Source organism: Protopterus annectens, chromosome 17.part0 (genome assembly GCF_019279795.1).
Source record: "Protopterus annectens isolate FY-2018-M chromosome 17.part0, PAN1.0, whole genome shotgun sequence".
NCBI classification, from domain to species: Eukaryota; Metazoa; Chordata; order Ceratodontiformes; family Protopteridae; genus Protopterus; species Protopterus annectens.
In genome coordinates this window covers 354164635-354177153 of record NC_056751.1, presented here as the reverse complement: position 1 = coordinate 354177153, position 12519 = coordinate 354164635, and the positions used below count along the sequence as shown (strand labels likewise).

The window sequence follows — 12519 nt, the reverse complement described above, 5'->3', positions numbered from 1 at the left end:
GAGAAGACCACCAATTAGGAACGCAACCACATTGGCACCACCAATTCCACATGACATGTCTTGGAACCATACATTTGACAAGTATATTCTCCCAAATCTTGCCTCCTAAACTACTAGACCCTTATCTGCGTTTAAACAGATCATAACCTCTCCCACCAGGATAAACAAACCGACCAACAGGGAAAGCATCCTAGACTGGAATCTAGTTAATAACCAACCCCAACAATACATAGCTGGCACTCTCCCTGGCAACCTTAGTGACCATTTACTAACCTATATCATAAAACATAAGTCAGGAAACCCCCACCACACCAAATATAAAATACTTAGAAAAAGGAAATTCTTTGATGCTCCTATTTTCCTAAATGAACTAAAAGCAGTTGACTGGTCAAAACTAAAAAAATCTACCACTAGAAGAGACTATAGCTTACTTCAACACTAAATTCCAAAGCATCCTGGATTCCCATGCTCCAGCACGTATGATAAAATCTAGATCGAATACAGCACCATGGCTCACAAAGGATGCCAAATCTAACATCAAAACTAGAAACAAAGCTTGAGCCAGCTGGAAATCAACTAAAGACCCACTTGACCATTTAAAATATTGTCAACTCAGGAACGATACAAAAAATCTATTTTACTAGACAAAAAAAGCTTTTACCAAAATCTCTTACAAAAACACCAAAACCACCCTCAAAATTTCTGGGCAGGCCTAAATCAACTTCTACATCCAGGTTATTCTACCACCCCAACCCCAGATAACCACACCCATCGCTCCCCTGAGACCATAGCCGCCACTTATAATAACTTTTTAACTGAAACAATACAATCCCTAGCAAATCAACTAACCCCCACAAACCTAATCCACACCCCTAACCAACCCACCAATCACCCCCAATTTAGCTTCCAACCGGTATCCAGTAGTTTTATCAAAACACTTATAAAAAAACTAAAACCTACCACCCTCGCTGCTGACCTCCTCCCTGCAGAACACCTACAAATAGCGGCAGATGCCATTGCATATCCCATATCTATCCTAATCAACAGAACCTTATCCAAAAGTGCTATACCCTCCCTCTGGAAAATATCCCACGTCATCCCACTCCACAAAGGTGGAAGTTCTACAGACACATCCAACTATAGACCCATTGCCATTCTTTCCCCACTAGCTAAAATAATGGAGAAATGTGTACACAAAAAACTAATGCAGCACCTTATACAGAATAACTTACTATCTAACTCCCAGCATGGCTTCAGGCCAAACCATAGAACCACCTCGGCCCTCCTTTCCTTTACTAACACCATAAACCAAAATAGGAATAAAAATACGCTATCCTACGCCCTCTTACTTGATCTATCAAAAGCCTTCGACATGGTCAACCATGAACTTTTCATTATCTTCCTCAAGTCTATTTTCCTCAATAAGCACACAATCCAGTGGTTCCAGTCCTACCTGACTGGTAGACAACAGGCAGTATTATGGCAGGGCAAACTCTCCAGCCAGCTACCTCTCACACTTGGTGTCCCTCAAGGTTCCATACTAGGTCCACTACTCTTCTCTATTTTTATCAACAACCTTCATACTGTTATCCCTAAAGCTACCTGCATTCAATATGCAGAGGATTCCACTCTGATCTGCTCAGCTACCTCCCCATCCAAACTGAAAATCCTAACCCAAAACACATTCAACACTACTGAGAACTGGCTCGCCAACCAACGCCTACTGCTGAACCCCAATAAAACTAAACTCCTACTCTTCACCCCTACTAGCAGATCCGCCACACTTTCATTCTCTGTCATGTCTAACAATGGTACCACTATCTCGTCAGATCAACACATTAAGCTCCTAGGAGTTATCATAGACAATAATTTTAAATTTGACCTACAGGTCAACAAAACCATAAAGACCATCAATAAGAAGCTTGGATCAGTGTATAGAAACAAAACATTTTTAACCCCACGGGCTAGGACTGCAATCGCCTGGTCACACCTACTCTCTACTCTTCTATATGCCTCGCCAGTACTCTCAAACCTCAACAAATCCGAACTAGGTAAGCTCTCCCATAGCTACAACCATATTGCCAGATTCACCACTGGCTCCACTTACAGAACCCATCACTGCTAGATCCTGAAACAACTAAAGTGGCTAGAACTGCCCAGCCTAATTCAATTCAATCATTTTTTAATAGTGCACAAAATTTTGTACCACCCTGAGGATACCCCCTCACTTATAAATATCATTAAGCCCTATAACAACTTGAGATCCCTGCGATCAGCCAACAAACTACTCGTCCAAACCCACAAAGCTAATAATGCTGCTGGTGAATCCCTGTTTGCCAACTTTGTTGGCAAAACCTGGAATTTGTTGTCAAACTATATAACCCTACAATCCTCCATAGGTCTATTCAAAAATAACCTCAAACAGTATCTCAAAATGAACTGGCTTTGCTCATGTACCAACCCTGATTAAGTTAAATATTGAAAGGATAATCTCTTAATATCGTACAGGTAACTGCTTCATCAAGCTCTGTATACTATCTAATGTATCCTGCCTTTAATTGTGTCTGACCATGTGAATTGTGTGTTCCAATTAGGGAACACCACGAACCACTGTAAATAATCACTTTGTTTTTATTTTTTGTTGTATACTTTGTTTTATACTTTTAAATGTTATCTATGTAATTTTGTCTATTTGGAGCTTTTCTTCCCAGGCGTCCGCTGAAAATGGACATATATCCAGTCGTACTATCCCGGTAAACAAATGTAAAATAAATATATATATATACATATATATATATATATATACATATATATATATATATATATATATACATATATATATATATATATATATATATATATATATATATATACATATATATATATATATATATATATATATATATATATATATATATATATATATATATATATATATATACATATATATATATGTTCTATAACAAAATGCATGCTCTTAACATTGTACTGCTTATGATTCAAATATATATTAAAATCCATAGCTAAAAAACCTGTAGGCAAATTGGTACCAACAACTAGCATAAAATATTCCTGAGCTGTGGTATTTCATAACCCCTTTATAATACACACTTTTAAAAATAAATGCATACATATGTGTGCATTTTTGGAATAATATACTTTTATACTTTGTATTCATTTTCACACATTTGTCTATATGAGCTAAAACTCTGTAACTGCCTTCCATTGCTTAGATTATTCACTCAGGTTGAGTGTATCTTTTATTCAACTCTACTAGTCCTAGTTCACATACAACCAAAGCTAGAACTTATTGTTATAACAATCCATTCACAAATCTAGAGGGACTAGTCAGTTAAAAATGGAATATACAGAGAGGTAGGTCAGACAGTGGCGCATACAAAAACAAATAAATCATCCATTTAAAGATGTATGTATGGCTAATGCACATATGCATACTTACACAGATATATATATATATATATATATATATATATATATATATATATATGGTTTACTATAAAAAGTTGAACGCTGGTTCAGCAAACACGGATAGTCGAAAATGGCAGTTAGTCAACTTCCATACTGCCAAACATTAGGAGATTGAGAGCATATATTAGCGCATTTGCTGATATGAACTAAATGTTATGCGTTGAGTTGCAGTACGGTGCGGATTGGGAAATGTATCCCTTTCATCACTGTAGTGCAATCTCGGAGTTAGAATATTTAATTTGCTGGGGGTGTGGGGGTGCAGGGGGTCTTACCCTCCTGCTAAAATGTGAATGACAGTGTAGGTGTTTAACTTACATTTGCAGCTACTCTGCCATCACTGCCAATATTCGACATAAATGTTGAATCTGCTGAATTCGATCGACAGATTTGACATTTTAACCTAATTAGTATGCAGGAAGTATGAGGTCATTTTCGAGGTATCAAATGTTCATTTTTATGAACTTTGATATTTTGACAGTAAAACATATTATATTTGATATATATATATATATATATATATATATATATATATATATATATATATATATAAAGATGCAAGATATAGCAAGAAGTTAAAATAGTAAAGCATAATGTGGTAGTTCTCACTAGTCAGAAGAGTACAAGGTGATCTGAAAATATGTACATAATGGAGTATATAATGTTTGTGACCCAAAAAGGTATGCATAGTTATGTTAAAAATGCTTGAAATCAAAATGTGTAACTAGAGTACTGTTTTCTTAAGTTAGTATATTGTTCAATTGTATCTATTACTTTAAGACAAGTGAGAAATTTACCTGTATTGGAAAGAGGGCAGAAACAAGCCCAGACAGAGAGTACTTGGCCTTGGTAAAGGGAACTTAGTGTCCAGAGCAGTAGCTCCATGACACAAGAATAAATAAAGTGAAGAACAATGCAGGACAATAGGCTAGAAAGGATTACTGTCAAACAATATCCAGACAGAACTACTATCAGAGATTCTTTCCCAGCAACATAAAGCTGAACTAAATGTACTGGTTATGTATTTTAGTTAACAGTTGCAAGCCTTTTGTAGAACCTGCTTTATATCTACTTGTACATTGTAAACCTGCACTATTTTTTATAAAATTGTGGTCTCAGCTCCATTAGTCCTCTGCAATAGCTACATAAATCCAAAACAGCTGAATCCAAAACAGCTGAAAACATTATGGTGTCACTGCAGAGTGTGCCCTTATTGTGCTTATGGTTCTATGTACAGTCAGCCTTTGTCTACAGTCTAAAGACCATTACAGTGACAAAACCACTGATACACAGGATATTTGACAGGTGATGCTGACTGGCAAAGGTCCAGTAACAGTGTAACAAAAAGTATAACTACTTTTCTATACAAAGGAAAAAAGCTTTTTCTACATGCTCCTCTACCATGAAATTAGGAGGTAAAGCTTTGCTAGCACTAACTGTATACAGCAAAATAACTAGATAAAGACTAGGAAACAGGATATTTCACTTCTGTAGCACTGTGTGGCACAGTGTGTGGATATGAAACCAAAATGAGAGAAGCTATGAGGTAGTATAATTATAACTTATTTGAAAATACGAACTGAGAATATACAGAGGAAGGAGACAGGGATTTTTTTAGGGTGAAAAGGAGCAAACTGTTGTATGAAAAGCAGTAACACAATTGAAGCAGGGCAGCATGTTTAAACTCATAGTGATCGTCTTCTATCTGGACTGCTGTTTAAGAAGGTACTAATTCACTTCATGGTAGAAGAATTACAGTTTATTGAGATATATTAAAAAAACTGTACTGAGTACTACAGACAGCTATACAACCAATGGTTTCTGTGACTCAGGCCTAATGCAGTGTGAGTGCAGCAATCAGATAACCTGCTGCAGTATGTTCACACAAATGAAACCAAATATACAAACCTCTTTTGTATCACGGCACTGAATGGAGTGAAAAATGTAAGAGTACAATACAAAATGAAGTAAGCACAGTACAATAGTAGCCTGAGAGTTACTGACAGCATATTATGGTGAAGAAGTCATGCTGCATAATGGTTTTGTGTGTGTGTGTGTGTGTGTGTGTGTGTGTGTGTGTGTGTGTGTGTGTGTGTGTGTGTGTGTGCGTGTGTGTGTGTGTGTGTGTGTGTGTGTGTGCCTGTCTTGTGTATCTGTCTATCTATCCATTGGGCACAAGAGGGCTACCACATATCCAGAATATGGTGGAGGCATGACATAGGCACTCCTGTGCCTTGTTTGATGCTAAACAAGTCTCCATCCCAGCACTCTTGCCATCTGTGAAGGATAAACAAGACCTAGTAGATTCCATGAGAGAACATATCTTCTGTGAAGGTCACATTCATCAACATGAAAGAGACTGGCCCTTAGTCAGGACAGGCAGCCAAGGGTCCTAACCACACAGGACTACTGCATCTGTGCCATGGACCACCTAACAGCCACATTCCATAACATGCTCCTGTGAAAGTGTCACCCACCTGGAATGATGTGCTGCTCCTGATTTTTCACCAAGGGCACACCTAGACAAGATTGTGGCCACTGTAATGTAGTATCACTTTAAAATAATTCAAACTGTATGTTTTTGTTGTGGCTTAGCACAACAAAGTATTATACAGCATTTCTGACAAACGGACACCACTTTTTTGGCTACCTAATCTAGAGGTGTGGCAAGTCCACATTTGTGTTTCTCCTTGTAAAGGTGTCAACAAAATGCTTGTGTCATATGGACTATTTGTTGACTTCTTTACCCATAGCAGATGGCATGATTAACAAAGCCTTGGGTCCTGCGTCAGTTGCTGTCCCTTCTTCCATGACGTCAGGTCATCAGGGGTATAAAACATGCAGCCGGTGTCATTACCTCAGTTTTTCTTGCCCCAGATGTCAGGAGCTCCCAGAACAGGGAGCAAAATATAATGTTAAATTACAGCAATAAACCTCCAAACAAAAGCAAATACACCAAAAAGGTTTTTAAGTATAGGGACAGAAAGTAGAGGTATAGCCAGAGAAGAAACAGGGGGTTGGAGGGAGGGTAACCAGGACTGCAACAGTGAATACACTCGAACATTTACATTTATGATAAGTGTACACAACTGTACTATGTTCTTTGTGTTTCTTCACTGTTGCAGTCATTACATTTGGGTAGATTCCCAAAGCCATGGTTGGGAGGATGGATTTTATACAGCATTAGGACCAGCTATAAGGCCCTGCATGACAGCAGTGGCAAAACCAGCTCTAGATTTAGAGAGAATTGGCAGATGATAATGCTTAGTGAAAGTATGAACTGAACTCCAGGTAGCAGCTTCTAGAATATCCCTGGTAGGAACACCTCTGAGAAAGGCTGTAGAAGTAGATGCAGCCCTGGTGGAATGCGATCTGATCCCCTGGGGGATAGGCTTTCCATGATGCTTATAGCAGAAATTAATGCAATGACTTATCCATTTAGAAATGGTTTGTTTTGAAATAGCCTTTCCCTCTGCCCCTGCAGCAAATACTACCAGCAGTTGTTCAGATTTTCTTTGAGTTTTAGTCCTATCCAAGTAGAATCTCAGTTGTCTGTGCCCATCCAATGAATGCAGAATCTGTTCCCCTTTGTTCTGCGGATTGGGAAAGAAAGTTGGCAAATGAATGGACTGATTGAGCCACACTGGATACCACCTTGGGCATGAAGGATGGATTGGTCAGGGGCTGCGAAAGTGCCTCACTGAGTACCGGCGAACTGGCAACTGGCTTAGGAGAAGCGTCGTTGGCAGTTTTGAACCTCAACGGCCTGTCTCTGTCCTTTTCTTTGCTTTTTTTGGTATTCCGGTAGTCGGATGGCTAGCCAACATCATTTCTGGATAATTAAACCGGGAACCAAAATATTTAGAGGCACAAATGTACCGATGACGGATATCACGCTGATTAAATAAAGCAGAAAAGCGACAGCAAGGTACGTCGTGGTCAGGCCCTAGGTAAGGAATACAGTACAAATTAAAATCTTTATGAGGTATTTGCTTCTCACAAGTAAAGCAATTATTAACTTTTACTGACATTGGTAAGGGGCAAGAAAAAGTTTCCCCAACGGGGTACTCAGCTTTAAGTTGAAGACTTTGGTTCTGAAACTCGAAAACGAAAATTTCAGGAGTCGGCTGACCGGCACTTGCGAACTGATTCTGCTTCGGGCACTGCACGGCAAGAAAGACTGAGGTAATGACATTGGCTGCATGATTTATACCCCTGACGACCTGACGTCATGGAAGAAGGGACAGCAACTGACGCAGGACCCAAGACTTTGTTAATCAGGCTGACTAAGGGCAACCTGCCAGCAGATTACCCAAATGTTATGACTGCAACAGTGAAACACGAAGAACATCTTCCCACCTCGGTCTTAAGTAATGTGAAGTTTGCTTTTGAAAAGTTTTTCACTGTGATTTCTTTGACCGGGGGTGGTGGCGGAATGTGGATATCCAGAGCAATTAGTTTATGGTCAGATCTAACCAGCGAGGGGTTGACCTCCGGCGTGGAACACCGGTCTCCCATGTTGGTGATGACCAGATCCAATATGTTGTCACCTCTGGTGGGGGTGTTGACCAGTTGATCCAGGGCGTTTGAGTTTATATATTTTAGGAAATGTTGGGCAAGGGAGTTTGTACTTGAGTAGTTCTCCCAGTTAATGTTTGGGGAAAAGAAATCACCCAATATCAGGGTGTTTGGTAGGACCTTTATGTTTCCCAGTGTTTCCAGGAATGTGAAGTGGGGGTCGTGGAACATGGTGGGTGATCTGTAGCAAGCTATAATTTGAATAGCAGTTTTGCCCATTGTTAGTTACACGTGGATGATCTCTGAAGCATCATGCTGTGTCACTAACCTGGAGGTGTGAGTATCCTTGATGAATATGGATACTCCCCCGCCTTTTGTATTTCGGTCCGGGTTTTGTGGCCGAAATGTATGGTATGAGTTGTAGTCTGGTAGTGCTGGGGTGCACTCTGGAGCCTTACACCAGGTTTCTGTTACTGCACATATATCGATTTTCTCCATACTGAGGAGTGCCTCGAGTGCGTGCATTTTGAGGTTAAGACTTCTGGCACTGAGTAGCATTACCCTCAGTTTTTTGTTACTTGTGCTATTTACGGCGGTGGGTTTGTCTTTTGAGCCTTGCCTAAAAAAGGCACTATGTGGGTGGCAAGAGCCTTGGCCAGTATTCGAAAGCCTAAGGGTGACAGGTGCAAGCCATCTCTAGCAAAGCAGCGTGGCTTGTTGAGCATGTCATTCCAGGCTGACAGACACTGGATCCCTTTTGAATGACACCAGAAGCTTAGCCAATTGTTGAAATTGATAATTTTTTTCTATATACCGTGGTATCATTCTTGGTGAGGGCAGGATGCTACTCAGGATCAGGGTCATACTGGCCTGGGCTACGTGATCAGAGAGCTCCTCCATGTCTCTTTTCATGTAGTCCAGGGAGGTACGGCTCAGGTCATTCACACCAACATGGACAATGACAGAGTCATATTTGTACTTGTTCTAGAGTGACCTGAATGGTTGTATTATGTGGCAGATCCTGGCACCCGACAGGCAGCTAACAGTAACCTTCTCCTTGTACAGCCTAGTGAGTGGGACTTCAGTGTGCCTGACTACAGAGTCACCTATTACTAGTGGATTGGTTATGTTATTTTGCCTTAATGGCTGTGACTGTGTGGCACACTGGTTTTGTGAAGTATGTGTTTCATGGTTTGTGTTGGGGGGTGGAGGTTGCTTGGATGTCTGCTTTGGAGGTCTCTGTTGCTTCTGCAGATTTTTATTTAGAGCCTCTGAGTATGTTTTCGTGTTTTTTGCCGGTGCATGTTTCATAGGTCTATGTGAGACTGGTGGTGTGAAGCAAGTAATTCCCTTCTCCTCTTGACTGCCTGGTCCAGTCTTGGGTTGAGACAGCTTAGCCTCCAGTTTGGCTGTATAGCTGCATCTCTCGCATGTATTAGTGTTTGGTGGCAGGAGGAGAGGATTTTCTGTGTACATGAGGCAATTGTAACATTGCCTCAAAATGCCCAGATTCAACAGTTGGACCGGAGAGTACACCTGAAACTTCCCTTTGGACATGCCTGGATAGGTACAGTGAACTGTTTTACTGATTGGCTGGTAAGGTCGAATAGAGAGCCTTGTCCTTCTCTACAGTATTGGGGGGGGGGGGGGTCTAGTGCTAAGGTTTATTAGTGCTTGCTATGAGTTTTGAGCAAGTGCCGGTACGAGAAGTGAATGGTTTGAGTGCTTAAGTTGAAAGTTTGTCTAGTTCCAAGGGAAAAATTGAAGAGTACACTTTGTGGAGCCGGGAATAGTTATACCCTAGCTAACCGGCACTGCCCGGCGCAGAAAACCACGCAAATGCGGGTTTTATATCAGGGAAATGAAAGAGATAGAAATTAGCCCAAAATGGCCCTGAATTCAGCACTAACCTGAAAATTGGACTATACTAGCTTAGAAAGGCGGGAAAACAAGTATATTGTCTTTTTATTTTTTTTTTCAGAAAATAAATGGATAAAACACAGAACAATTATCAAAGTAGCTTGTTCATAGTTCAGCATCATTGTAAACAGAAAGATTTACACAAAGCATTTACCATCACTAACAAATGTCAGTATGCAAGTATCAGTTCACGTTCAGTGCTTGCAACACTGAGTCATTATTTTATGCAGTGCATGGGGCACCTTGATTACATTTCAAAATTAGGAAAAGGATAAACTTGCTATACACCTTTCAGAAATCTTGAGTGCACGACATGATTAACAGCACCTAGGGGTGCTTAACAAAAGCTTACTAAGCACACCAAAGTGCTGTTAAGATCGAATATCTATGCTAGGGATTAACAGCAGATAGTGCTGACTGGGAAAAAACACAGGTAAAAGGTAAAATAGATTTAAAATTTGTTAGATACTTATTTCTGCCACACATACAAACACAAAGTGTGACAGAAAAAAGTTTCTACCAGCTTTTAAAGCTCTTTATTTTTCAAAGAGACACTTTGTTTCCACCTGCTTTCTATTTGGCAGCACCATGTAGCTGATGAATGTTTGAACTAATAACGGTACTGCTAACTACAGAATGTGGTATAGACAATAAAGACAACAGTCCTATCGAACTTCAGTTGTGATTCAACAGGCTCTGTTATGTCAGTGCAATATAGAAAATTTGCAAGTCTAGTAGTATTATAAACATTTGCTCAAGGGATCTCAATCACTTTGTCCAAAATAAATAGAACATGTTGGAAGGACAGGTTTATATCATGGAGAATACCACTTCTAGGAACCATCTTCCACTCCACATAAAGCAAATTTCTTCTCTTAGTCTATTAAAATGTAATTTGGATGAATGAATGGGTAACTGCAAAGTTACCCCTGGTTTAGCACCACATTCCCTAATGGATAGGGGAAATGTACATATCCCAACAGGGTCTATATAAGCAAGTTGACAGGGCAAAACAGTGAACGCCCTAATGCTGACACATATTCAACTAACTGTCAATGTATCAAACTGCCAGAACAGCGATTTTTCCCCAGGGAAAAAAATGCTGGGCCAACAACAACAAAAAAAACAAACAAACCGACAGACAAAATAAAGTGGAGGGCTTCACTCCCCACACCCCCCCATATGGGGGGGCTGTGCCACCCCACACCCCCTACTTAAAAATACCAGCTCTGAGATCGTACTGCAATAGAGAAAACAGTAAATTCCTGACAACGGCCCAGTGATTTTTCTTCCCTGGGAAAAAATCGCTGTTATGGCCATTCAAGATTTAGGCATTTTGCTTAATATGTGTCGACCTAAGGGTATTTGCTGTTCTGCCCTGTCGACATAGACCTGTCCCAACACATCCTCATTCTGTCTATTTTTGGGTTATCTATATGCACAAGATAAATGCTAAAAACAACCATGGGACTCCAAGGCTGTGTTTCTTAATCCTCATAGATCAACAGCCAAGTAATTGCCTATGAACATATTAAATGTTCATTTTGTAATTACATAAATTGTTCTGGCTGTGCTGCTGAGGACAGCAGTTACCATGCATTTGATCAATAGGTGCAAGTACAAAAGACCTGCACAAAAGAAATTACACATTTTAAAGAGAAGGCCTGGTACCAACTTCTGTTTTCAGTTTTAAATTAAAAAAAAAAATAAAACTCATTATTTTTGCTTGTGATGTACGTTTCTTAAAATATGGAGGACTTACTCTCTGCTTAGTTATTGCCAGTATTCTCATGAAATGCAGGATGTATGAATTGGTAAAATAAGTTGCTTGAGGTTTCTTTTAGCAGATTTTCACCAACAAAGAAGGTCGATGGTGGACAACAATTTCCTTGCTTGGTTAGTAGACTGATTTGTTTTATAAAGGTTTGTGTTCAGTTAGCAGTAGTATTTCACAATCCCTGAGGACAAACAAAAAATAGCCTGTTAGGAGTTTGTTAAATGCATGGCTATTGTGTAAATGTCATATTAAACCATCTGCTGAAATAGCCTACTACCATGAAACTAACAAGCTGAAAAAATGCAGCTCTTTTAGGATTGAGGATCACAGCCCCTGATCAGTTGTCAGGATTTCTTAAATGTTCAACCTTACCTCAATAAAACCTGCTGGCTGTCAGTTTATTATGTGTCACATTCCTAAATAACATCAGATTGGACAGCAATTGTCTATAGGTGAGAGTAAAAACAAAATGTATATGTGAGAAAATCTTTTCAGTTGAACAAAAAATATCTCTTTGTATTTCTTGTTCAGTTAAGGTAATTTTCTTACATATAATGTACTTAATTGTGGCAATGAATACTACAAATCCAGGGCCTTAAGTAACTTGCAGCATAATTAAAGTGCTGTGTATAGTCTTCCTATTAAGAGATGTCAGCGTAAATGGAACAAGGCAATCCACAAAAGCAGTGCTATGGCCATGATTACAAGCAAAGCACAATCATCACTGTAGGATTTAATGCATAGTTCTAGATGATAACATTGTCAAACAGTCGGGAGTTACTTTGTTCATCTATCAGGATCATTAAGCAGTGAAATAC

At 39.5% G+C, this 12519-nt stretch overlaps 1 long non-coding RNA gene across 1 annotated transcript in view; it reads right to left on the bottom strand.

Moving 5' to 3' along the window:
- The window catches only part of LOC122791696, a 239307-nt gene extending 227431 nt beyond the window's left edge, over window positions 1–11876 (bottom strand). Inside the window, exon 1 of the long non-coding RNA XR_006363186.1 lies at window positions 11687–11876. This is a non-coding gene — a long non-coding RNA (uncharacterized LOC122791696). The remainder of the gene's footprint in view (window positions 1–11686) is intronic.
- Window positions 11877–12519: the final 643 nt, after the last annotated feature.